The 26611-nt window shown below is 43.4% G+C and overlaps 2 protein-coding genes and 1 long non-coding RNA gene across 12 annotated transcripts in view; 1 reads left to right on the forward strand and 2 right to left on the reverse strand.

The window, feature by feature from the left end:
- Window positions 1-26611, reverse strand: part of LOC112668863 (cystatin-9-like) — a 1128704-nt gene that overhangs the window by 690967 nt on the left and 411126 nt on the right. The gene's annotated exons all lie outside the window — the stretch shown is intronic.
- SYNDIG1 (synapse differentiation inducing 1) overlaps window positions 1-26611 on the forward strand; it is a 188225-nt gene that overhangs the window by 6709 nt on the left and 154905 nt on the right. The window lies entirely within an intron of this gene.
- Window positions 19248-26611, reverse strand: part of LOC112668860 (uncharacterized) — a 45674-nt gene continuing 38310 nt past the window's right edge. For 2 of the 3 annotated variants that reach the window (XR_004808488.2, XR_004808485.2), the window contains 3 exons: window positions 21715-21947; window positions 20128-20200; window positions 19248-19567 (listed from right to left, as the gene is read on the reverse strand). This is a non-coding gene — a long non-coding RNA (uncharacterized LOC112668860). The remainder of the gene's footprint in view (window positions 19568-20127; window positions 20201-21714; window positions 21948-26611) is intronic. The other variant, XR_003141928.3, reaches the window with a different exon arrangement.

Consider the following 26611-nt stretch of genomic DNA (forward strand, 5'->3'; position numbering starts at 1 on the left):
ATGCAACTTATTTTCACGTTTCTCCCCCAATCCCTTTCCTTTCCCATAGTGTCCTTTGGTACAAGCAGTTCCTCCACAAAGAGCTATGAGTAGATTAATTAATATGCATACTATTTCATAGCTTTTCTTTCTACACTAAACCCAGAGACACAGCACATTTATTATCAGCACTCCAGTGTAGTACAGTGCACTAAACTCCCTCCCAAACGTGGACTTCTGGTTGAAACCCGATTGTAAGTAAAGGGGAATCATCTGTGTTGCTATTTCTAAGTTCATTCTCTGCCTTTTATTTTTATATTGATAATTTTTTAAAGCCATGAACATAAGTATCCCCCCTTTATACATCGGGCAACCACATTGTTGTTCTTTATTGAATGAGATCATCAAGGCTCTTGAAATTCTCTTCCTACTGCCTCTGGGAGGGGCAAAGGCCATGCAACCGTGTTCCACTCAGTGATTCAGAATAAGGGGAGCTGCTGATTTGACAGTCTTCATCCTCCTGTCATTCCCTTTGACCTTTCTTGTTGGGATCCTCTTGCATGATGTTCATTGGCGCGATGGTTAATCTGAATATTTCTTGGTGTAGCTATATTAGTTATGAATAGGAACGTTGAATGTTTTTGGAACATCATAGTCTATTCTAAAGCAAAAGGAAAAGTATATTTGTTGACTCAAAATGTGCAGAATAATGCAGTTTCCTTTCTTGATAGGAGACCTTGAATAGCTGATTTGCCAAGTACCCTTCCAGGAAAAAAAACATACTTCAGGTTTCTGAGTCCCAAGCATGTACTTCCATTCCAGATCCAGTAATTACTCTGTGGTAATTACTGCAGGCCGACAGGGCCTTACAGCACATGTCAGCTCAGTAAGTGGCTCTAGCGCAAAGTGTGACCAGCATGGGGGCACCCTCTTTCCATTGGAGTTTGACCATGGTCCAGCCTCAAACACCCTGTTTCTTTGCCAGAGCAGAGGTATTTCCCTGTGTTCAAGAACTTCATAACACCAGCATTCTATTTTGGAAAGTTCATGCTTTGGAATGCCACACCTGGCTGGTGCCTCCCTCCTCCCTTTCTATACAGTTTTTTGCATTCCTTCGGTTGGGAGCTCCTCTGCAGGAAAAGACTACCTCCCATCAATGGTCCACTGCCATTCTGTTCCACTCATAGTTCAGCACTGCCTGTCTCCAGCTGCTCTGTGCACCCAGGACTATAGTTACCAAACTCACAGATGGTACGAGCAAAGGGTTTCCCGGTGACCCCTTGATAAGGGATGAGTTAGCCAATCTGTAACCCGTCTAGAACTGTCTTGCCTCCCCATATCTTGTGCTCTACCTATTCCAATGTACCTTGGTACCTACAGTTTCTGATGACCCTCAGAAATTGCCAGTCCAACCTAGAATTGCAAGATATGTCTGATTTTAGGCTTATTTCTAGGGCTGGAGAAACAGCCTGGTGGGAGGGACCCCAGGCCCTTAGGCATCCAGGTGACCCAGTAGATTCTTCTGATGGCATCTGAAGGCCTTCCCACAGCACAGTTCCTGACTCTTGCCCCAGGCCCCACAGCCTTGAGTTTCTGTGCTTCTGCAGATTGGGAGCTCAGCTTCGACTCCTGACAAGCCACCCCAAACTCAGGCTTCATGCTCCTGGGCTTGTCCTGTGCACTCCAGAGAAAAAGTTGTGTGACCTCTCTGGAACATCGTTAGACCAAGAAAGGGTCTCTCCATCTTCTAAGCAAGGGCCCAGAGGCCTTGAATGCTTGTGTGCTCTCTGCATGCAAGGACTGAGGAGTGGCAGTGTCAAGGTGAGATCAGCCTACTTTAGGAGCAGAAGTGCTCACTGATGACCATGAATTTCCAGACTGTGGATGTGGCAGGTGGCAGAGACCTGACCAGCTGGGAGAGCAGGGAACAGTGAATCTTGATGGGGCACATGGTGCCCCACTTTCCCTTGGCTACAGTGAATGTGAGTACCAGAGAAGTGGGTTAGAGGTAGCCATGGGCTCTGGAGGCATTAGCACTTTAGTGGAAATTGGGGCTGGGGGCTGGGCAGTAAGGGGTGAGTGATACAGGGGTCCATGGAGAGCCAAGCCCAGGCCCATACCCAGGCTGAGGGATGACCTCACTTCTGCAGGACTGCAGATATTTCAGACGCCAGCCACTGGCCCGACTGGACCTATGACACCAATGAGTCTTCTAGCCTTCCTGACCTCAGGATTTGGCTCTCAGGGCTGGACATGGACACCACTCCACGTATGGTAGACCTTCACTTTTCACTCTCTCTGAGGTGAGGAATTGTACCCACTGGCACCTCACAGCAAAGCCAGGTTGGCTGCATTGAGGGGGCAGCCTCACAGTTCTGGTTTCTGGATGAAGTGAAGGGGAGTGAACGAATTTGGAGAAGCAGAGTGAGCTCAAGTCTGGAGGCCAGAATAAAGCTTGTAGAGCTTTTTTTGTAGCTTGTCATGAATGTTACTAGTATAACCAATGGATGCCTTCTACTGCTTATATCTTACTATATTATCCATATCTCTCTCCCAGGAAAGCAGGGGAAAGGAAGAACAAGGGAGAGGAGGGGTGAAGATTTGAAATGTGTGTATTGTTCCATTTCATTTCCTTAGCAACCTCTTGCGATGCCCCCGTTATATATTTGGTGGGCTGAGACCTAAAGGAGATACACAACCTGCTCTGTGATCTTTTACTGCTAGTTGCAGGGCCTCTGCACATGCATAGGGTTTGTTTGTTTCTGTGGTTGTGTCTAAAGTTCTTGCTTTGCTACACACGACACTCAGTTTTCCTGGCATTGCTAGTACCTAGCATAATGCTTAGGACAATAATACATTCTGTGCAATAGTGGGACAGACAAACAGATGCAGACACTTCCACTTTGGAACAAACCCCAAGGAGTACAAAATGTAATTAGGTCATTTCTCCATCTGTGCGTTTTGGTGGTTTCCTTGGAGGATAGTGCCTACAGCAAGTCAGCAATCTGTGACCCATGGTGTAGGGGAAGGGAAAACAGGCTTAGGCCAGGCCAGGGAGTTGTGTGCCTAGAAAAGTCCAGAACAGAAATCTCCTGCAGAACATAGAGTGATCAGAGGAGAAAATCTGTTTCCACTAAATGCCATAGGCCCCAGACATTTATAGAGAGCATCAAAATAAACTAAATAGGACAGCAGGTGACCCAGAGAGACCTTGTGGGCACTTTGCTCTTTTGTTGCTCTCAGCATGACGCTTTTCCCAGAAGATGCAAATGTCTTGTCTCCTTCAATGCTGCCCAGAAATGCTGGTCTTCCTGGAATTTGTATTCAGAACTTTATATATTTCAAAAATATATTCCAGAGAGTTGGATTCTGTCTCTCTTAAGACGTAACTTGGTGCTTTTCTTAGAGAGTGAAATGCAGGTGAACTTCATTGTTTCTTGGGGCACAAATCAAATGGACTCTGTCTCCACTGTGCTGTGACTTAGCCAGGAGGATGTCTTGGGAGCACAGTCCTGACCATGCACTTCTCTCTTCTCTGACTCTTTCTTCCCCTCCTTGATTCTCCTTGATTTCACTTACGAGGCCTTTTCTGACTGAGAATGGACTGAACCTTAGCAGGAGCCCACTGTTTTTCATACTCCCCATATCTGAACTAACCAAACTGTGATTTATATATGCAGTTGGCTCCCAGATTTCTTGCTCTATCCCTAAGACTTCCCAAGGCTCAGCTTTGTCTATCCTGTGCCTGTTAGCATCTCCATTGTAAGTATCAGCCTCAGGGAACACCCTGTTGGTCTCTTCCAGGCCCTCTAGTTCCCTGGCCTTGCTGTTCCTGGTGATGACACATGGTGACCCAGAGAGCCATGCCACAAAACTGTTTGCTTCTTAGGCTCCTACCTTTTCCTTGTCAGCAGATTTCTTTTCTTCTCGGTATTTTTTTTTACCTCTCCCTTGCATCTCTTTCACCATTAGCCCTGTCTAGACACTCACTTCCTTCCGTGTTCTCTCAGCAGCTTCCTGCAAAGTCTGCTTCCATGTGCTTCTCACTTCCATCCTCTAGGACTATTGAAGACAGATTTCTAAAGCACACCTCTGCCTCAGTGGTCCTCATCTCAAAGCCTTTCATTGGCTTTTCCTCTCCAGTAAAATAGGATAGGCTGCCTGGAGAAGATAGCAGGCTGTCAATGACAGTCCTGTCCACCTTCCAGATTCATTCCAGATTCACCTCTCTGGGTTCCCAGAACACTGGGCCATTCCTGCCCCCAACACACACACACACACACACACACACACACACACACACACAGGCACGTGCACACTACATGCTTTCATGCCCCTCTCTATATTGGTTGGCACCTCCTGCTAATCTCCTTCAAGGCTCAGCTTGGCCATTATTGGACCCCTTCCTTTGAAGTTCAGTGTCCCTGCCCCTGGGCCTTCCCTGTTACCTGGGCTCACCTCGTTCTGGTGTGGCATTAGCAAAACAATCAAAGTAAGAGATATCTAGAAATAATTTTGGCAAGAAATATATAGGAGCTGTACAATATATAGAATTTTACTCAAGGAAAAAGAGAACTTGAATAAATAGAAAAAAATACCATGCTGTTGGATAAGAACACTCAATAGTAATAAGGTGACATTATTTCACCAAGTTAATTTATAAGTTTAATACCATTTAAGTCAGAATCCATATGTTATAATTGCCTTTTGAACTTGACACAATTATTCAAAACTTCATGAAAGAATAATCTGTGATACCATTTTTTTTAATGAAGAAGAATGAAGGAGGACTTGTCCTCCCAGATAATGAAACTAAGCATCAAAACTACACCCATTAGGATGGCTACTATAAAATAAAATTTTAAAAAGTAAATGGTGGCCAGCATGTGAAGAAATTGAAACTCTTGTGCACTGTTGGTGGGACTTTAAAAAGGTGCAATTGTTACTGAAAATAGCATGGAGGTTCCTCAAAAAAAATAAACAGAATTACTATATGATTCAGCAATCCCATTTCTGAGTATATATCCAAAAGAATTGGAAGTGGAATCTTGAAGAGATACTTGCACACTCATGTTAATAGCAGAGAACCAAAAGGTAGAACCCAAGGATGCAGCCCAAGTGTCCATTGATGGATGAATTGATTTAAAAGGATGTGGTATAGACATACAATGGAATATTATTCAGCCTTAAGAAGGAAGAAAATTCTGGCCCATACTACAACATGAATGAACCTTGAATAATTTTATTAAGTGAAATAAGCCAGTTATAAGAAGAGTACTGTATGATTCTACTTATATGAGGTTCTCAGAGAAGTTAAATACATAGATACAAAATATAGATCAGTGGTTACTAGGAGATGGGAGATAAGGAAAAGGAGGAATTGTTTAATGGGTATGGAATTTCAGATTTGCAAAATGAAAAAATTCTAGAATTTCCCAGCAAGCAGAAGTCCAAGACCAGATGACTTCACTGATAATTCTACCAGATTTAAGGAAGAATTAATGTCAGTCCTTCCCAAACTCTTCCAAAAAAGTAGAAGAAGAAGAGGAGGAGGAGGGGGAGGAGGAGGAGGAGGAGGGAACACTTCCAAACTCATTGCATAATGCAAGCACTACAATGATGCCAGAACTATACAAGGATGCCACAGGAAAAGAAAATCACAAAATCCTTGATGAACTTATAGGTAAAAATCCTTAACAGAATATTAGCAAACCAGAATCAACAATACATTAAAAGGATCCCACACCATGATTAGGTGGGATTTGTCCCTGGATGCAAGGATGGTTCAGTATCTGCAAATCAATGTGATGCATCACATTAACAAAATAGAGAAAAATTGTAAAAAAAATAGAGATCATCTCAAAAGAAGCAGAAAAATACAGATGTATGTGGCAAAATTCAACATTTATTTATTTATTTAAAATATTTTGTTTATTTATTAAAGAGAGAGAGCAGAGCACAACAGAAAGGTGGGGTGAGTGGGTCAGAGGGAGAAGGAGACTCTCTGCTGAGTGGGGAGCCCAATGTGGGGCTCAGTCCCAGGATCCCAGGATCATGACCTGAGCCAAAGGCAACACTTAAACAACTGAGCCAACCAGGCACCCCTCAATGTCAATTTATGATAAAAACTCAACAAAGTGAGTATAAGGAGAATATATTTCAACATAAGAAAAACCATATATGATGAGCCCACAGCTAACATCACACTCAACAGTGAAAAGCTGAAAGCTTTTCCTCTAAGATTCTTCCTCCCAAGAATAAGACAGGGATGCCCATTCTCACCACTTTGATTCAACATAGCAGAGATCTAATTCACAATGTGAATATAGCTTAACACTACTGACCTTTGTACATGAAAATGGTTAAGATGGTAAATTTTGTTGTGTCTTTTTATCACAATAAAGACAATCTCACATTCATTAGAGCTCTAAGGTTCTAATTACTAGCAAATAATTGACAGATTGTTCTAGTTATCTACTGTTCATAATAAACTACCCCCAGACTTAGTGCTCATAGATATGTGGGTTAGAAATTCAGAGAAGGCACAGCAGAGATGCCTTGCCTGTGCTCCATAATGTTTGGGGTTTCGGCTCTGAAGACTCCAATGGCTGGGGCAGGAGTCACTGGGGGCTTCTTTGCTCCATACCTTACCTTCCTGGGCTGGGTTCACTAGAAGGCTGGACCCAGCTAGGACCGTCACCTCACCTCGAGTGCCTACACTTGGCGTCTCCATGGGGCTTCCTCACAGCTGGTGGACTCAAGGTAGACAGATTGCATGTGCCTTGACCAGTACTCCAAGAGTGATCATGAGTGATGCACAGTGTATAAGCTTATTCAGCCCAACCCCATTTTGTCAGTTAGAGACAAGTCTCAAGCCCATATTGAAGGAGACAAAAATTAGACTCAACTTCCTAAAGGGACACATGTCAAAGAATTTGTTACCACGTTCAGTCTGCCATGATAGGTAAGATCGAGATCTCTGGAATAGATTCTGACCTCCAGAGCTTATTGTATTGGTGAAGGCAGAATGGCAAGCAGAGAAAGAGCCAAATAGGCCAATAGCTAGATTTAGGAAGTTGGCTGTTTGGGTATAAAATTGAATTATATCTCTCCATATCATAAAATTTCTGAATGAATATAAAAAGAAAAGCATTGATAAATAAATAATAAAAAGCATAAATTCAGCCTGCAGTTGAATATCTTAGCAGCATTTCTAAATGAGAATAATGATAAAGATTAACCAAATATATGTTATTCATTCTGTGCAACAAACACTGTGAGCAAAATTAAAAAGCATAAAATAACCCGGAAATAAACATTTGTGACAAATGTAATAAATGTTTCATCCTTGTAGAGCAAGCAATAAGAACCCAAACAACCTCATCGAAAACTGAGCACAGGCCATGGAGAATAAGTTGAGAAGAAATGGAAATGACTAACATGTAATTATACGCAAAAGCATTTATCCTCACTTGTGAAAATATGAAATTTAGTTTGAGAAGATACATCTTGTTTCCAAAACAATTTCATAGAGTCAAAGATGGTGCTGCTCAGGTCAGTAAGGACACCTGAAGAAGATGTGAGCTCTAGTTCTCTGTGTGGGAGAGTTGAGTTAGCCCTTCATCCAGGTCCTTCTGTTACCTCCTGGATCCCACACATGAATCCACTAAGCAGCAATTCTAAATACTGCAAAATACATGCATCTAGACTTGAAGTAATGAGATATTGCGAAAAACCCTAAATGCCTGTCATGAAGGGAATAAACATGTAAAATAATGAAGTCCTTCCGATAAATAGTATGATAGACTCAATACGTGGTACATTGACCAGGGCTGTGCCTGGTATGTATTTATATGGACGCATGTCTGTGACAAGCTAATTAAAGATGGAAATCTAGAGAGAAATATGTTAAAAAATTGTGTGAATGTGTTAATATATGTGAGTATAGTTCATAATCCATTCAAAACATGTTGGAAGGCTATTCCCCAAATTATCAATAGGACATAGCTATGAGGAATAGAGCAGGAGGAGAAACTTTCGTGGTTTTTTGTTTTGTTTTGTTTTACTTTATACACATTGGTATGGTTTGAATTTATATTTTGTGTAGATACTATTTTCTGTATGATTTTACACAGGGAACTGCAAAGAAAGGAAAAGTGGAATGTAGAAATCTCTTTGGACTCTGGTCATGAGAATAAACTAACTTCCTACCTTCAAAAAGATAGATATTTAGGAGAGCCAAGATGTTAGGGACAAGAACAGCCGTAAGAAAGGACACAGCAGAAGAAGCCCCTGGAGGGAGGGCCATAGCAGCAGCCCAAGGAGTGCCCATGGATCTAGACCCTCCCTCCACCTTCTTCTCTGTGCAAGCACTGGGGGACAAGCATCCAAAAGTTTAAAGACACTAGAAATGTGAGTCTCATGATATCTAACTCTGAAAAAAGCAAATAAATAGTTGGGAAAAAGTAAATTTATAAAAATAAACATGTATTGCTTTTGCAATAAAAAAATTAAAAATCTATCCCATGGAAATAATTAGAAGTCTGGATAAAGTTTTTTGGATTCATGCTCATACATGCTTTGGGGGAAGTGGGAAACCAGGGGCCTTCAAAAGTGGGGTGAAGGGTGTTTGTGCAAAGTAAGTGGTGCATGTTCAAGTTGCAGTGATGAAGCAAGACTCAAAACTGCATGTACTTAAATGTAGAGGGAGAAAAATGCGTGTTTGGAAAAGACTAGAGAAGAAATCCCGACCTTGTATGCAGATTTTTATTCTTCTCATATGTACTTCTAATGCTCTAATTGATGAGTTATTACCATTTGGGCTAGAGCAAACTAAGTTTAGAAGAGATGTTATTTTGTTCCTTCTGTATTCCTATATCCTATGCACCCAGTAGGAGAAACTGGCACACAGTAGGAGCCTGGTACATAGTAGGAGAACCTCAGCTAATGTTTGCCCTTCATTGACTTCCTCTCAGCCCCATGCCCTCCTCTGGAAAAATCTTTTCTGTGCTCCTGCCCAGCATCCTCAGCTTGAGTGAGTTCCCACCCTCTCCTCTACACATGCTCTAGCAAGCCCTCTCCCGTGGCTATACAGCCCACAACAGTGGAGACTCTTTAGAATTAATTCGTTCAACATATCTCAAGTGCCTACCATGTGTTGTATCTTGTGTTAGATGTCAGAGATAAGAGAAGAAAATCTGGGGACCTTCACTGTACCCTCAAGGGCTTGTCTGATTGGATAAGACTTCACTTACTGTACATGCATGCATGCAAGCTTGATGATACAGATGAGTACAGGGACTGTGGGGCTTGAAGACTCCTCAGTCAGAGCAAGAGGTAGGGGTGCTCTGGCAAGGTTCAGCCAAAACTCAAAAGATGGAAGGGTTAGAACAGAGGAGAATTAGAAAGAAGGGATCTTCTAGGCAGAGACTTCAAGATAAGGATCAGAAGTCAGATTTGGTATTTCTGTATAGCCTCAGAACCTGATCTGTACCAGTGGTGTTTACTGGAGTCTAGAATACTGGATGGAAAACAGCAGAGTCAGATTAAGCCACAGATAACTGTGACTTCCTAATGCTGCGTGCAGATTGCCCCCAAACTTACTAGTAGAAAATGCTCACGGTTTCTGAGGGTAGGCAATTTAGAAGAAGACAACTGGGTACGTGCAACTCTGGTATGTTGTTAGGATGCAGTTAGAGGGTCTCTAGAGGTAGAAGATTAGGAAACTTGGACAGCCAGGCATCAACTGGGAAGCTCTATTAAACCTCAGGAACTCTCCTTGTGGGCTGCATTGGACTTCCTTGCAGCATGGAAGGCTTGAGGTGTTGGACTTCCTCATGACTGCTCAGGACTCCAGTGTGAGTCTTTCAGCAGAAGACACAAGTCACACAAAATTTTTCTGACATAGCCTCAGGAATCACGTAATGGCATTCCTGCCATATTCATCAATTACATGTGAATCACAAGCCTGCCTAGATTCAGGAAAGGAGACAAGGCCCCTACCTCCCAATGACAGGAGCACTAAGGACATATTGTGAAATAATTGTGGTATGGGAAATACTGTTATGTTCACTTTTGCAAAATATGATCTGACACAAATACTGAAAAGTAAAATACTCAAAGGATGTGCTTTCTATATTGTAGGTCTTTAGATCACAAATAGATGGAAAGTAGAACCCTTTCTCAACATCAAATGATCCATCTTTTTAGTATGTGGGTTCTTCCATAGCTCCTTACTTATTTCCCAATATCAATATAAATTCTTAGTGTGTTAAATTACATCTCAAAAGTATATTTTAGGGATGCCTGGGTGGCTCAGTGGTTGAGCATCTGCCTCTAGCTCAGGGCGTGATCCTGGAGTCTGGGGATTGAGTCCCACATCAGGCTTCCTGCATGGAGCCTGCTTTTCCCTCTTCCTTGTCTCTGCCACTCTCTGTCTTTCATGAATAAATGAATAAAATCTTTAAAAAACATAAATAAATCAAAATTATATTCTAGAGTGTTATGCTCTGTTCGGTCCACAGTCAGAAACTGGGGCATAGCTTTAATAGCACCAGTATTGTCCACTGTATGGGTTTGTTATTACATAAGTGAATTGCAGGTCTTAGAAATTTGGTTCTATTCCATCATTCTCCAATATTTTTACTGAAAAGATAGAAAGGAAAGGTAAGAAAAAAATTGGATGTTATATGCACTTGTATGTGTAATAACTTCTCCAGATTTACACAGAAATCAGTGGCAAAGTTGATTTGGATCTAGTTTTTTTTTTTTTTTTCCTTTTAACCTTTTTTTTTTTTAATTGACATGCAAAATCCAAAGACCTCTTTATGCAATTGTGTGAGTATATAGGTTAGAAATGGCCAAGCTTGACAAAACACAGTAAGTTAGGGACTCCTGGGTGGCTTAATCCTTGAGTGTGTCTGCCTTTGGCTCAGCGCATGATCCCGCAGTCTCAGGATCGAGTCCCACATTGGAAGCCTGCTTCTCCCTCTGCCTATGTCTCTGCCTCTCCCTCTGTGTCTATCATGAATAAATAAATAAAATCTTAAAAAAAATAACAGGGAGTTACTTGACCAGCAAAATAGATTTATTTGAGAATGGCAGAAGGATTGCAATTTGAGACTTGCAGGCTAAGGCCAAACTAAAGGCAAGTCTGAAAGACAAAGGAGAGAAACCATTACTTTATAGAGAAAAAGAAGAAGTTGAGAGGGGCTGCTTTTATCAAAGTCCTTTGAAGGAGGATGAGACTTTACAGTGGTGATGATTTCTCATTGGCTGAGTTGTGGCGGTTTCTCATTGGCTGGACTGTTCCCCGGCAAGGAGAAAATCTTCCCCACTCCTGCGTCTAGTAAAATAGACTTCTTACTGATGGAAAATGCAAGGTGCCTTCCTCCTCAGGTCTGAAGTTTAGGAGTGTGAGAGCCTGAGTGCACCCTTCTGGCCTCTTGGCTCCATTTTGTCTTTTTTTCTTTTTTATGATGACATGCATTCTGAGAGTTGGGCTATAGGTTGTCACTTACCTTGGAAGTAGTATTCTACTCATTAGAATTATAAAGTAGATCTCTAAACGTCCATACAGCAAACAAGTATTAATTTATCTGGAATCTGGTTTATGACCATTAGAAAACAACTAAATACAGCTAAACTAAGATGATTCCTAATATAGTGGCAATATAGAAAGCATAGACTGTCTCACACTATGTTTAGTTTGTAATGATAGACATTATCACTTACAGCATGGAGGCTCTGGAAGGTGTAGGATACGAGGGGTCACTATCACACTGTGATTCTCTAACTTACCCCATAATTTGCCTAGGAAAACATGTAATTGTCAGTTTAGTTGCAATTGTGTGAATTTTTCATAAAAAATAAAATATTATACAAATGGTCATTTCTTTGCAAGTTAAGATCAAATGATGATTATGCTAACCTTTATTTAAAAATATGGCCAGTCGGAGGAGGGGCATGACGGCAGAAGAGTAGGGTCCCCAAATCACCTGTCCCCACCAAATTACCTAGATAACCTTCAAATTGTCCTGAAAATGTACGAATTCGGCCAGAGATTTAAAGAGAGACCAGCTGGAATGCTACAGTGAGAAGAGTTCACACTTCTATCAAGGTAGGAAGACGGGGAAAAGAAATAAAGAAACAAAAGGCATCCAAAGGGAAGGGCAACTGCAAGGAGCCAGACTAAGGACAGGGCGAGTGTCCCCAGGACAGGAGAGCCCCGTCCCGGAGAAGCAGGAGCTGCACCAACCTTCCTGGACGGAAAGGGGCTCGCAGGGAGTTGGAGCAGGACCCCAGGAGGGCGGGGATGCCCTCCGGCTCCTGGGGACACTAACAGACACCTGCGCCCCGGGAGAGTGCGCCGAGCTCCCTAAGGGCTGCAGCGCGCACGGGGGACCCGGAGCAGCTCGGGGGGCTCGAGGGCGGCTCCGCGGAGGGGGCTGCGGGGGGGGAGCAGCTCGGGGGGTCGGGGGCGGCTCCGCGGAGGGGGCTGCGGGGCGGGAGCAGCTCGGGGGGCCTCGGGGGCGGCTACGCGGGCTGCGGGGCGGGAGCAGCTCGGGGGGCTCGGGGGAGGGAGCAGCTCGGGGGGGGCACGGGGGGGCTCAGGGGCGGCTCTGCAGAGGGGGCTGCGGGGCCGGAGCAGCTCGGGGGGGCTCGGGCGGCGACTCCCCAGAGGGGGCTGCGGGGCGGGAGCGAATCCAACAGCGCAGGCCCCGGAGCACAGGGCGCCGGGACACAGCCCAGATCGGCCTCCCCCCGGGACAGGCAGAGGCCGGGAGGGCCCAGGACAGCAAGGACGCTCCTGCCCCGAGCTGAGCAGATCAGCGGCCCCGCCCCGGAGCCTCCAGGCCCTGCAGACGGAGAGCTCTGGAGCTACTGCGGGAGCTGACTCTAGGGCTGCAGAGCTGGCCCCACCACTGCGGTTGTTCCTCCTGGGACCTCACGGGGTAAACAACCCCCACTGAGCCCTGCACCAGGAAGGGGGCAGAGCAGCTCTCCCAAGTGCTAACACCTTCAAATCAGCACAACAGGCCCCTCCCCCAGAAGACCAGCTAGACGGACAAGTTCCAGGGGAAGTCAAGGGACTAAAAGTATACAGAATCAGAAGATACTCCCCCGTATTTGTTTTTTTCTTTTTGATTTGTTTGCTTCCACCACCCCCTTTTTCCCCTTTCTTTTTCTTTCTCTTTTTCTTCTCTTTTTTCTTCCTTTTTCTTTCTTTTTCTCTTTTCTTTCCGTCTTTCCCTCCTCTCTTTTTCTCCTTTTCCCAATACAACTTGCTTTTGGCCACACTGCACTGAGCAAAATGACTAGAAGGAAAACCTCACCTCCAAAGAAACAATCAGAAACAGTCTTCTCTCCCACAGAGTTACAAAATCTGGATTACCATTCAATGTCAGAAAGCCAATTCAGAAGCACTATTATACAGTTACTGGTGGCTCCAGAAAAAAGCATAAAGGACTCAAGAGACTTCATGACAGCAGAATTTAGATCCAATCAGGCAGAAATTAAAATCAATTGAATGAGATGCAATCCAAACTAGAAATCCTAACGACAAGGGTTACGAGGTGGAAGAACGAGTGAGGGACATAGAAGACAAGTTGATGGCAAAGAGGGAAATTGAGGAAAAAAAGAGACAAACAATTAAAAGACCATGAAGATAGATTAAGGCAAATAAACGACAGCCTGAGGAAGAAAAACCTACGTTTAATTGGGATTCCAGACGGCGCCAAAAGGGCCAGAGGGCCAGAATATGTATTTGAACAAATCCTAGCTGAAAACTTTCCTAATCTGGGAAGGGAAACAGGCATTCAGATCCAGGAAATAGAGAGATCCCCCCATAAAATCAATAAAAACCGTTCAACACCTCGACTTTTAATAGTGAAGCTTGCAAATTCCAAAGATGAAGAGAAGACCTTAAAGCAGCAAGAGACAAGAAATCCCTGACTTTTATGGGGAGGAGTATTAGGGTGACAGCAGACCTCTCCACAGAGACCTGGCAGGCCAGAAAGGGCTGGCAGGATATATTCAGGGTCCTAAATGAAAAGAGCATGCAACCAAGAATACTTTATCCAGCAAGGCTCTCATTCAAAATGGAAGGATAGATAAAGAGCTTCCAAGACAGGCAGGAACTGAAAGAATATGTGACCTCCAAACCAGCTCTGCAAGAAATTTTAAGGGGACTCTTAAAATTCCCCTTTAAGAAGAAGTTCAGTGGAACAATCCACAAAAACAAGGACTGAATAGATATCATGATGACACTAAACTCATACCTTTCAATAGTAACTCTGAACGTGAACGGGCTCAATGACCCCAACAAAGGCGCAGGGTTTCAGACTGGATAAATAAGCAGGACCCATCTATTTGCTGTCTACAAGAGACTCATTTTAGACAGAAGGACACCTACAGCCTGAAAATAAAAGGTTGGAGAACCATTTACCATTCGAATGGTCCTCAAAAGAAAGCAGGGGTAGCCATCCTTATATCAGATAAACTAAAATTTACCCCGAAGACTGTAGTGAGAGATGAAGAGGGACACTATATCATACTTAAAGGATCTATCCAACAAGAGGACTTAACAATCCTCAATATATATGCCCCGAATATGGGAGCTGCCAAATATTTAATCAATTAATAACCAAAGTGAAGAAATACTTAGATAATAATACACTTATTCTTGGTGACTTCAATCTAGCTCTTTCTACACTCGATAGGTCTTCTAAGCACAACATCTCCAAAGAAACGAGAGCTTTAAATGATACACTGGACCAGATGGATTTCACAGATATCTACAGAACTTTACATCCAAATCAACTGAATAAACATTCTTCTCAATTGCACCTGGAACTTTCTCCAGAATAGACCACATACTGGGTCACAAATCGGGTCTGAACCGATACCAAAAGATTGAGATCGTCCCCTGCATATTCTCAGACAATAACGCCTTGAAATTAGAACTAAATCACAACAAGAAGTTTGGAAGGACCTCAAACACATGGAGGTTAAGGACCATCCTGCCTAAAGATGAAAGGGTCAACCAGGAAATTAAGGAAGAATTAAAAACATTCATGGAAACTAATGAGAATGAAGATACAACCATTCAAAACTTTGGGATGCAGCAAAAGCAGTCCTAAGGGGGAAATACATTGCAATACAAGCATCCATTCAAAAACTGGAAAGAACTCAAATACAAAAGCTAACCTTACACCTAAAGGAGCTAGAGAAAAAACAGCGAATAGATCCTACACCCAGGAGAAGAAGAGAGTTAATAAAGATTCGAGCAGAACTCAACGAAATTGAGACCAGAAGAACTGTGGAACAGATCAACAGAACCAGGAGTTGGTTCTTTGAAAGAATTAATAAGATAGATAAACCATTAGCCAGCTTTATTAAAGAAGAAGAGAGAGAAGACTCAAATTAATAAAATCATGAATGAGAAAGGAGAGATCACTACCAACACCCAGGAAATACAAGCAATTTTAAAAACATATTATAAACAGCTATACGCCAATAGATTAAGCAATCTAGAAGAAATGGACGCATTCCAGGAAAGCCAGAAATTACCAAAACTGGAACAAAAGAAATAGAAAACCTGAACAGGCCAATAACCAGGGAGGAAATTGAAGCAGTCATCAAAAACCTCCCAAGACACAAGAGTCCAGGGCCAGATGGCTTCCCAGGGGAATTCTATCCAACGTTTAAAGAAGAAACCATACCTATTCTCCTAAAGCTGTTTGGAAAGATAGAAAGAGATGGAGTACTTCCAAATTCGTTCTATGAGGCCAGCATCACCTTAATTCCAAAACCAGACAAAGACCCCACCAAAAAGGAGAATTACAGACCAATATCCCTGATGAACATGGATGCAAAAATTCTCAGCAAGATACTAGCCAATAGTACATTAAGAAAATTATTCACCATGACCAAGTAGGATTTATCCCCAGGACGCAAGGCTGGTTCAACACTCGTAAACAATCAATGTGATTCATCATATCAGCAAGAGAAAAACCAAGAACCATATGATCCTCTCATTAGATGCAGAGAAAGCATTTGACAAAATACAGCATCCATTCCTGATCAAAGCTCTTCAGAGTCCAGGGATAGAGGGAACATTCCTCAACATCTTCAAAGCCATCTACGAAATGCCCACTGCAAATATCATTCTCGATGGGGAAGCACTGGGAGCCTTTCCCCTAAGAACAGGAACAAGACAGGGATGTCCACTCTTACCACTGCTATTCAACATAATACTGGAAGTCCTAGCCTCAGCAATCAGACAACAAAAAGACATAAAAGGCACTCAAATTGGCAAAGAAGAAGTCAAACTCTCCCTCTTTGCAGATGACATGATACTGTACATAGAAAACCCAAAAGCCTCCACCACAAGATTGCTAGAACTCTTATAATTTGGTAGTGTGGCAATCAAAATCATTGCCCAGAAATCAGTGGCATTTCTATACACTAACAATGAGACTGAAGAAAGAGAAATTATGGAGTCAATCCCATTTACAATTGCACCCAAAAGCATAAGATACCTAGGAATAAACCTAACCAAAAAGGTAAAGGATGTATACCCTAAAAACTATAGAACACTTCTGAAAGAAATTGAGGAAGACACAGATGGAAAAATATTTCATGCTCATGGATTAGCAGAATTAATATTGTGAAAATGTCAGTGTTACCCAGGGCAATCTACACGTTTAATGCAATCCCTATCAAAATACCATGGACTTTTCTTCAGAGAGTTAGAACAAATTATTTTAAGATTTGTGTGGAATCAGAAATGATCCCGAATAGCCAGGGGAATTTTAAAGAAGAAAACCATATCTGGGGGCATCACAATGCCAGATTTCAGGCTGTACTACAAAGCTGTGGTCATCAAGACAGTGTTGTACTGGCATAAAAACAGACACATAGATCAATGGAACAGAATAGAGAATCCAGAAGTGGACCCTCAACTCTATGGTCAACTAATATTCGATAAAGGAGGAAAGACTATCCATTGGAAGAAAGCCAGTTTCTTCAATAAATGGTGCTGAGAAAATTGGACATCCACATGCAGAAGAATGAAACTAGACCACTCTCTTTCACCAGACACAAAGATAAACTCAAAATGGATGAAAGATATAAATGTGAGACAAGAATCCATCAAAATCCTGGTGGAGAACACAGGCAACACCCTTTTTGAACTCGGCCACAGTAACTTCTTGCAAGATACATCCACGAAGGCAAAAGAAACAAAAGCAAAAATGAACTATTGGGACTTCATCAAGATAAGAAGCTTTTGCACAGCAAAGGATACAGTCAACAAAACTAAAAGACAACCTACAGAATGGGAGAAGATATTTGCAAATGACATATCAGATAAAGGGCTAGTTTCCAAGATCTATAAAGAACTTATTAAACTCAACACCCAAGAAACAAACAATCCAATCATGAAATGGGCAAAAGAAATGAAGAGAAATCTGACAGAGGAAGACATAGACATGGCCAACAAGCACATGAGAAAATGCTCCACATCACTTGCCATCAGGGAAATACAAATCAAAACCACAATGAGATAACACCTCACACCAGTGAGAATGGGGAAAGTTAACAAGGCAGGAAACCACAAATGTTGGAGAGGATGTGGAGAAGGGGGAACCCTCTTCCACTGTTGGTGGGAATGTGAACTGGTACAGCCACTCTGGAAAACTGTGTGGAGGTTCCTCAAAGAGTTAAAAATAGACCTGCCCTATGATCCAGCAATTGCACTGTTGGGGATTTACCCCAAAGATACAGATTTCATTGAAACGCCGGGACACCTGCACCCCGATGTTTATAGCAGCAATGTCCACAATAGCCAAACTGTGGAAGGAGCCTCGGTGTCCATCGAAAGATGAATGGATAAAGAAGATGTGGTTTATGTATACAATGGAATATTCCTCAACCATTAGAAACGACAGATACCCACCATTTGCTTCATCATGGATGGAACTGGAGGGTGTTATGCTGAGTGAAATAAGTCAATTGGAGAAGGACAGTATATGTTCTCATTCATTTGGGGAATATAAATAATAGTGAAAGGGAATATAAGGGAAGGGAGAAGAAATGGGTGGGAAATACCAGAAAGGGAGACAGAACATCAAGACTCCTAACTCTGGGAAACGAACTAGGGGTGATGGAAGGGGAGGAGGGGGGGGGTGGGGGTGAATGGGTGTCGGGCACTGAGGGGGGCACTTGACGGGATGAGCCCTGGGTATTATTCTGTATGTTGGTAAATTGAACACCAATAAAAAATAAATTTATTAAAAAAATATGGCCAGTCTCCAATATTTTTTTCTTTTAAAATTTAATTTAATTTAGTTTTTTTTGGATAAGTGTACTATTTAATCCACATCACCTATTTCATCCATCCCCCCTCCCCCTCTGGTAACCCTCAGTTTTTTCTCTGTTGTTAGGAATGTTTCTTAGTTTGTCTCTTTCCTTTTTTCTTCTTTTGCTCATTTGTTTCTTAAATTCCACATCTGAGTAAAATCACATGGTGTTTGTCTTTCTCTAATTTATTTCACTTAGCATAATACTCTCTAGCTCTATCAATGTTGTTGCAAATGGCAAGATTTCATTCCTTTTATGGCTGAGGAATATTCCACTATATATATATATATATACACACATTTATGTATATATATGTGTGTGTGTGTATATACACACACACAATGCGGTATATACATACATATATACATACCACATCTTTATCCATTTATCAGTTGATGGGTATTTGGGCTGCCTGCATAGTTTGGCTATTGTAGATAATGCTGCAGTAAACATAAGGGTGCATGTTTCCCTTTGAATTCGTGTTTTTGTGTTTTTGGGGTAGATAGCAAGTAATGTAAATGACTGGATTGTAGTGTGGTTTATTTTTAACTTTTTGAGGAACCTCCATACTATTTTCCACAGTTTGCATTCCCACCAACAGTGTAAGAGGCTTCCTTTTTCTCCACATCCTTGCCAACATTTGTTTCTTGTGTCTTTTGCTTTAACCATTCTGACAGATGTGAGACAGTATCTCATTTTGGTTTTGATTTAATGTTTCTTTGATGATGAGTGATGTCAGGCATCTTTTCATGTAACTGTTGGCCATCTGGATGTCTTTTTTAGAGAAACATTTGTTCATATCTTCTTCCCATTTTTAAATTGGATTATTTGTTTTGGGGGTGCTATGTTGTATCAGTTTTTTTTTTATAGATTTTGAATACTAATCCTTTATTGGATATGTCATTTGCAAATATCTTCTCCCATTCGGTAAGTTGCCTTTCTCTCAGCTCTATTTTAAATGAGGGTTCTTTTATTCAGTTTCACAAACTGAAACAGCAACAATAACAGAAAACCAGGGAACAGGGGTTTATTATTCTGACGTGATGCCAGCCTATGAGAGGAGGACTGCATTAGCTGTCCCTGTGCGAGCTACGAGAGGATAGCAGTTGTTCAGCTAAAGATGCTGGAGGTGGATGGTGCAGGCTCAGCAGCTTGGTACAGTCAGGGCTGCAGATCTACCATCCTCCTGGGCCCCAGAAGGCTGCTGCAACCCAAGACTTCAGGTCTGAAATGAAGGCAAGAAGTGGGAGAGGTTGACAGAGTCCCCCAAAGACATTTGTCCACAGTTTTTTTTTTTTTTTTTTTTTTTTTTTTGGCTAGCGCTGTGTCTGCAGCCACTCTTGGTTATAAGAATGCCTGGGATCAGGATGAGGATTTAACTCTCCTGCTTCCAGGTGAAGGTAGGCAAAGGTGATATCCTAGGGTGGGTTCTCTACTCCGACCATGACTGTTACCCATCCCAAGGCACATTATGGGATAGACGTGGGAAGGGAAGTCCAGAATGTGGATGTTTGTGAACACAAAAGAACAGTCAGTGGGGTGCTGGTGACACTGACGTTGTACATAGTCTGTGTGGGAGGGACGGAAGCCAGATGGATAAAAGAGAGATGGCAAACCTTGAGCTTGGGCTGGGGAAGCCAAGCAGAGGACCTGGACTGAGGCCAAGCAGAACTACTCAGGTTAAGTGAGCACATCTGGGGCACGGGTAAAGTGCAGGTTCTGATGAAGGGGTTGGGGGGTGTCCTGCACCTTCACCACACCCCTAGGCTTATGCTGTTGCCTCACCTGAGTAGCCCAGGTCCAGGTGGTGCTGACTTGACTGCACTGTAGATTCAGCTGGGGATATTGAAAAATTGATCTGCACACAAATAATGTAAAGGATATAAATTGAGTTGGGTCAGTAATATTAAAGGAGCAGCTGAATCACTTTTGCTTACTGAGACATCTGTTACAGCTGTGTTCCTGGGGCACCTGGATGGCTCAGTCAGTTAAGCCTCTACGTTCAGCTGGAGTCATGATCCTGGGGTCTTGGGATCAAGCCCTGCATCAGGCTCCCTGCTCAGGGGGAGTCTGCTTCTCCCTCTCCCTCTGACCTTCCCCCTGCTCATGCTCTCACTGGCTCTCTCTCTCTCACTCTCTCTCTCAAATGAGTAAATAAAAAAGCTTTTTTAAAAAGCTGTGTTCCTCAAACTCTGAAGCATGCACAAAACATGTGGGGATTTGCAGACACAGATTCTGGTTCAGCAGGTCTGGGCTGGAGCCTGAGACCCTGCATTTCTAGCAAGTGTCAGGTGATGATAATGCTCCTGGTTCCTGACTCACACTCACTTTAAGCAGCCAGGTAGTAAAGGGCTAAGGTGAGGGGACTGGATACGGGGAGGAGATGGGAGATATGTGGGGCACAAAAGAGTAGGCTACCTCTATTGTCTCTGGTCTAAGAGAGTGTAGCAGCTGTTCAGCTGGAGATGCCAGCAGCGTAGGCTTGCTGAGGGATGTTACATATGGTATCACTTGTCTTAAGTAAACTTACATAACCTGGATGGGGTCAACAAATATAATATGCTTGAAGTTTGTCTTATGTATTATATAATTAAAAACAAATTTTCAGCATCCCTCTTATTAAAATCTTCAGAGGTACAAAACAGATGCAAGAGTTGGCGACTACTGTGTCTTTGGGTTTATTAGGGCGAGTGTTGCAAGGAGACATGGTCAGAGCCCAGGCTCAGAAGGGACCAGTCCAGGACTCTTCTGAGGTATTAATCTCTATGCTCTGGTTTTTCCACTTCTAAATTGGAGACAAGTGCTGTTATCTCAAAGAATGTGAAGTTTGCAGAGGGTCTAGTACACTTCTTGGTATGCATGAGGCTAAATGAATAAATGAATATATATCTGCCTATAGAAGTATGTTTATGCATGTATCTGCACGTGTGTGTGCATACACGTGTGAGTACATGTATGAATATATGTATGCCAATGTCCCCTACCCTCTCCTTCCCTCCATAATATTTTGCTCCTGTGAGGCATGGTAAATTGTCTGCAAACATGGATTGCAGTGAGTCCTCTTATTTCCCCACATACCCTGCTTTGCACTGTAACATGCTCACACCTCCCCTCAAGGAGAATCCATTCCCCCCTCCCTCTTGAATGTCTGTGTGGCTTGATGTCTGACTTTGACCAACACAATGAAGTAGGAGTAGCAGTGCATCGGTTTTGAGTCCAGGATTTGTGAAGGCTTCACAACTTGAACTTACTCGTTTGGACCTCATCCACTGGCTTGTGAAGGAGTCCAAGCTGGAACCATGCAAACTGCTGCCTTCCCACTGAAGCAGTCCCTAGAAAGCCAAGCAGACATTTCTCATCCTTCCTACATACCAAGTGCTTAAAACGATGCCTTGTGGAGTCATTGTCCTTCTCATCCACACTTGATGTCCACTGTCACCTAGGTGTGGTTTGCATTGCCTGGTGGTGTGTTTGAGAACAAGGTAGACCAGACAGACAAGCACTTGAACAGAGTGATACAAATCAGCCACCTTGAGCCCTTCTCCAGACCATTTCCACACTCCAGCAGCAAGTTGATGAGGGGCAGGCTTCCTTTGTTCTGGGACCTGTAGACGAGGGTGCCAGGAGTCCATTTATTCAGCCTTTGCTGAGAACTCTCTATTTCTCGGGCAGGTCTTATCCCTTATCAGTGAGCTAAGTGAGACCAAGGTGTGAGTGTTTTGCAGAATAGGAGGTAAATATGGAATAAGACCCTCTGCCAGGATTCTTAGCTAGAGACATCACTGTGGATATGCCCCTGGCCCTTAACACCAAATCTGTGTCAGGTTATTACTGGGCTCTGGGATGAAACGGTTGACATTGCTCTGCTGTTCTAGAATGGGACATTGATACTTGGGTCAGGATGACCCCCCTTAGTACATAAAAAGCCTTTTCTGTGTTAATCCTCATTTTCCCTGCAGTGACTCAGCCCTGTTCATGGTCGTGGCAAGTCTAAGTTGCCTGTGGAGGCCGAGATTCCTGCAGGTGCCTTGACCTAGAACTGGATGTGCAGCTTCTTTTATGAGACAATATCCTCAACATATGGAACTCACCTTCCTATTCTCATTCCTTCAGACAGACACACGTATGCACACACCTCAAAGAATGTGAAGTTTGCAGAGGGTCTCTTAGATGGGCTTTCATACTCACATACCAACACACATACACAGGTACATCTCACACACACACACACACACACACACACACATATACACATTAATACACAGATGCACACAGACATGCTCACAAACACCCTGAGCAGTAAACCCAGCTGCCATGAACATCAATGCTGCATGAGCTGCTCCTGGGGAGCCTGGCAGGCAGCAAGCCAGTGGACAGCACTTGGGGACAGAGATATATACTTATTCGAGGATAAGCCTTTTGGCCACAGTCTTTGGACTGTGTTAAGAAGCCTCATGTCGTGTTTCACATATTCACCAAGCAGCACCCCTTGCCCAGGGTGCATCTGAGCCTCTGGTTCATGTATAGCTGGCAGGATTTAAACACAGTCCCCAGAGATGGGTCCAGTACATCCCTGCTGAGAAATAACTGCAGAGGGGTGGCAGGGAGGGAGGGAGAGCATTAGGAGCCTGAGAGCATAAGCTGTCAGGTAAGGACCATAGGGTAAATTGGGGGCTCTGGGCTTTTGTGTGTAAGTGGATTCTTTACATTTTGCTCCTCATAATGACTGGAGTAGGGGGCAAAGGGGAATTCTTCTGTTGTGTTTGGTTCTTTTGGGGAGATCCATTTGCTTCTATTCTGAATAAAAAGCACAGAGATTACAGTTCCCCAAATACTTTATGAAGAGCTTATCTTTGTGGCTTCTTGATTTTTATTTACAGAGAGTGTTTCACCTAAAATACTAGTTATGCTTTGTCCATGGGCCTAAAAGGATGGGATTGCTTGCAACATTTGGGAAATGGAAAGAATCTGAGAGGAGGGGAACCAAGTCACAGTGGCTTGGGGAAGGGGGGTCTGGGTTCAGAGGAGAGGAAAATAGGTTGGGGAGGAAGTGGGTCTGTGCCTGGGGCCTCTGTACTCAATCTGCTCAGGTATGAATCTGGCTTATCCCTTGCTTTCTTGGAAATCATTCAGCCTGTCTGTACCTCAGTTTCCCTGTGAATAAAGAGGAGGCATCAGGTGCCTGGGCATGTGTTGTCATGGAGATAACAGAAGGTGAGAAATAAGCAGCCCTTGGCAGAGTCTGCCAGCTTGGGGCCAGCATGGCATAGTTGTCACTAGTAATTGCTTATCTGGGGCCTTACAGCGGCCAGCTCCAGAGGATGGACGGGTCAGAAACTTTACTATGGTGGACGAGGTGATGCTGGGGCTTGGGAGGCCAGGTTCCGGGTGAACACAGAGGGTGAGGAGGGAGACGCCACACTTCGATTCCATAAACTCAAACCATCTGAGTGGGAGCAGAGCCAGGAAGGAAGCAAATACCACCCAGATCAACCTTCCCGAGCCCTGCAGAGAGGGCTGGGCCCCATGGTGGGGTGCCACTGGGTCATGGCCCTTCACTGTCTTGTGGGACTGACTGCTGCAGCAAGTGAGGGCAGGTGAAGCCATTCATGGGCCAAGATCATACAACTTACAGAAAATAAGGTTTCAATAGGCCAAATGTGTTTCGTTTAACAGCCCTGTGGATTTAGTCCTTAAGATGCCAGCCTATTGGCCAAGTGAATGTGAGGTCAGTTACAATCAGTTCTGGGAGTTCTTTGAATGTGCAAATGATGACGAGTGGAATACTAAATAAAGCAAAGTAAAGGTCATGTCGGAACAATGCACACGTGCTCTCCGCAGGTTGACAGGCTGACAGGTACGGTGGATTAAAGCGGGGACATCTCAGGTGCTAATGCCTGGTTATCAGCACCTGATTCTGACAGAGACAGTGATCGCAGAGGTGGGCCCACAGAAGGGTGGTGCAGCCACAAGGCTCACTGCATGTGAAGGTGATTTTTTTTTTAAAGATTTATTTATTTATTTATGATAGAGAGAGAGAGAGAGAGGCAGAGACACAGGAGGAGGGAGAAGCAGGCTCCATGCCGGGAGCCCGACGTGGGACTCGATCCCGGGACTCCAGGATCACGCCCTGGGCCAAAGGCAGGCGCCAAACCGCTGAGCCACCCAGGGATCCCCGTGAAGGTGCTTTTAACATTGTTCCCATGTTAGACCCAGGCACAGACCATCAAGGATTCCTGAAGACACATGTGAGGTGCTTGCCAGGACTGGCTCCCAGGTGGGCTCCCCATGTTAACATTTACTGTAAGATCAAATGATAGAGCAGAAAACCTAATCAAATGTTGGCAAAGGACAGCAACCTCACAACATTGGGAGTATTTCAAGAGAATTAGAAGTATGGTTATGAATGAGGATGGTTCAGTTCATTTGCTCACTGAGCCCCATCATTGGGTACCTACTACATAAAATAGAAGATGTGGTACCTTCCCTCAGGAAGTAGATAGTTTTCTTTGATGCAAATATATCAAAAGAAATCAAAACAAAAAACAACCCCCCCTAGAAAAGTATAAAAAAATAAGAATAAGAAATGCCAAGGATGGATAAAAGGAACAAAAACAGGGCTTCAGTAGATACTCCATTATGGGTGTGGTACGAGATACTGTACTTCTGTTTAGCAGATGGGGTGCCTGATGCTCAGCAAGGCACAGGTCTGCTCAGGAGATCCAGGTAGCAGGGGGACCAGCTAGAGCTAATCTGTTGACCACCATGCTTCCTGCCTTTGTGCTGGTGGTGAATTTCCAGGCTCCTGCACAAACACTGAGTAGCGGCTTCTGCATCCATGCCTCTCAGAATGTGTTAACTCCTTTTGCTAGTTCCTGGCAGGCATTATGGTTTTCTGTCAGTGTCAGGGCCCTGCCAAGAGTGACACTGAACCCAGGAAGCTGCCCCCCCAGCTCTGCCTTGAGAGAGAAGTCAAAGGTGGGCAATCACTAGACAAGAGAGGCAGGGCAGGTGAGCGAGAAGAAAGGCAGGTTCAGCTTAGCTAAGCTATAGCTTTGGCCCAGATGCCTGTTCATTGTCTGGTCTGAGATCTGCTGCTGGCCACCCCAGGGGACATGTGTATTTCCATCCTGGCTTTGGAGACTTTGGTAAACCTCCAAGTCCCAAAGGAAAAACAAACAATAAAATGTAACCATCACCCCCTTGCAGGATAAAGGATAGGAATGCCTTCTGTTTTCTCTTTCTTTCTTTTTTTATTTTTTTTTTTGCCTTCTGTTTTTTTTATTTATTTTATTTTATTTATTTTTTATTGGAGTTCAATTTGCCAACATAGCATAACACCCAGTGCTCATCCCATCAAGTGCCCCCCTCAGTGCCCTTCTGTTTTCTTCACAAAATGGGCTGAGTCAGGTTTCACACAGTCCCCTGTTCTGTACCCCAGAGCACAGATAGTATAAAAACAGTGGCAGGTAGGATGGCTAGATAGTGGCTTCCCCACCTCCTTGAAGTCTGAAAATTCTCCCTGGTCACAGGGTTGCACGGAGAAGGGCTCACTGACCAGCTCACTGCCTATGAGCACCCTCAGGCAGCCCTGCCCTTCCTGTGCCAGCACCTCTCCCTGCCATCCGGCAGGAGCTTCTTGCTGCCAGCCAGATCCTCTGAGCAAACAGAAACCAGGAAACCACATAACTTGCACAGTGGCAGGAGTTTATGGCATCAATGTGGATGACTGAGTGCTGGCTTCATACAAAGCAGTGATTATGATAGTCCCACTGTGCTAACCCATTAACAGAAGTGACAACCTTTGGACAGGTTAGGCACTTTGCAATACAAAGCTATCCAAGGATTGAGATATCTTCACAGAAGTTAGGGAAGCCTTTCCCAGGAATCATTCTCTTCCTAATTATTATCAAAGTCAGTTTCACCTGAAGAATTAATTACACCAGTAACCCTAAACAACGCTCTATCATTTTTTGCTCTGAAAATTAGCACACATTTGTAATTATGATCTAAATCTTGTTAAAAATGAAATGAACTCACATAGCTTTGGGTTTCCTTTTTTGGCATAAATCCCACGTGTGCACATGCACACTATTGCGAAGTTTGGTTCCTGGGTTAAGTGAATTTATTTTAACTGGATTTTCCCTCAACATCAAATATTCTTTGGAAAAATAACCTCTCATATTAACATAGGTTCCTGGAGATTTTCAGACCATCTTTCATAAAAGTCTCACACACAGGGCTACTTTGGTCTGTAATTTACTCTCCT

Source organism: Canis lupus, chromosome 23 (genome assembly GCF_003254725.2).
Source record: "Canis lupus dingo isolate Sandy chromosome 23, ASM325472v2, whole genome shotgun sequence".
NCBI lineage: Eukaryota > Metazoa > Chordata > Mammalia > Carnivora > Canidae > Canis > Canis lupus.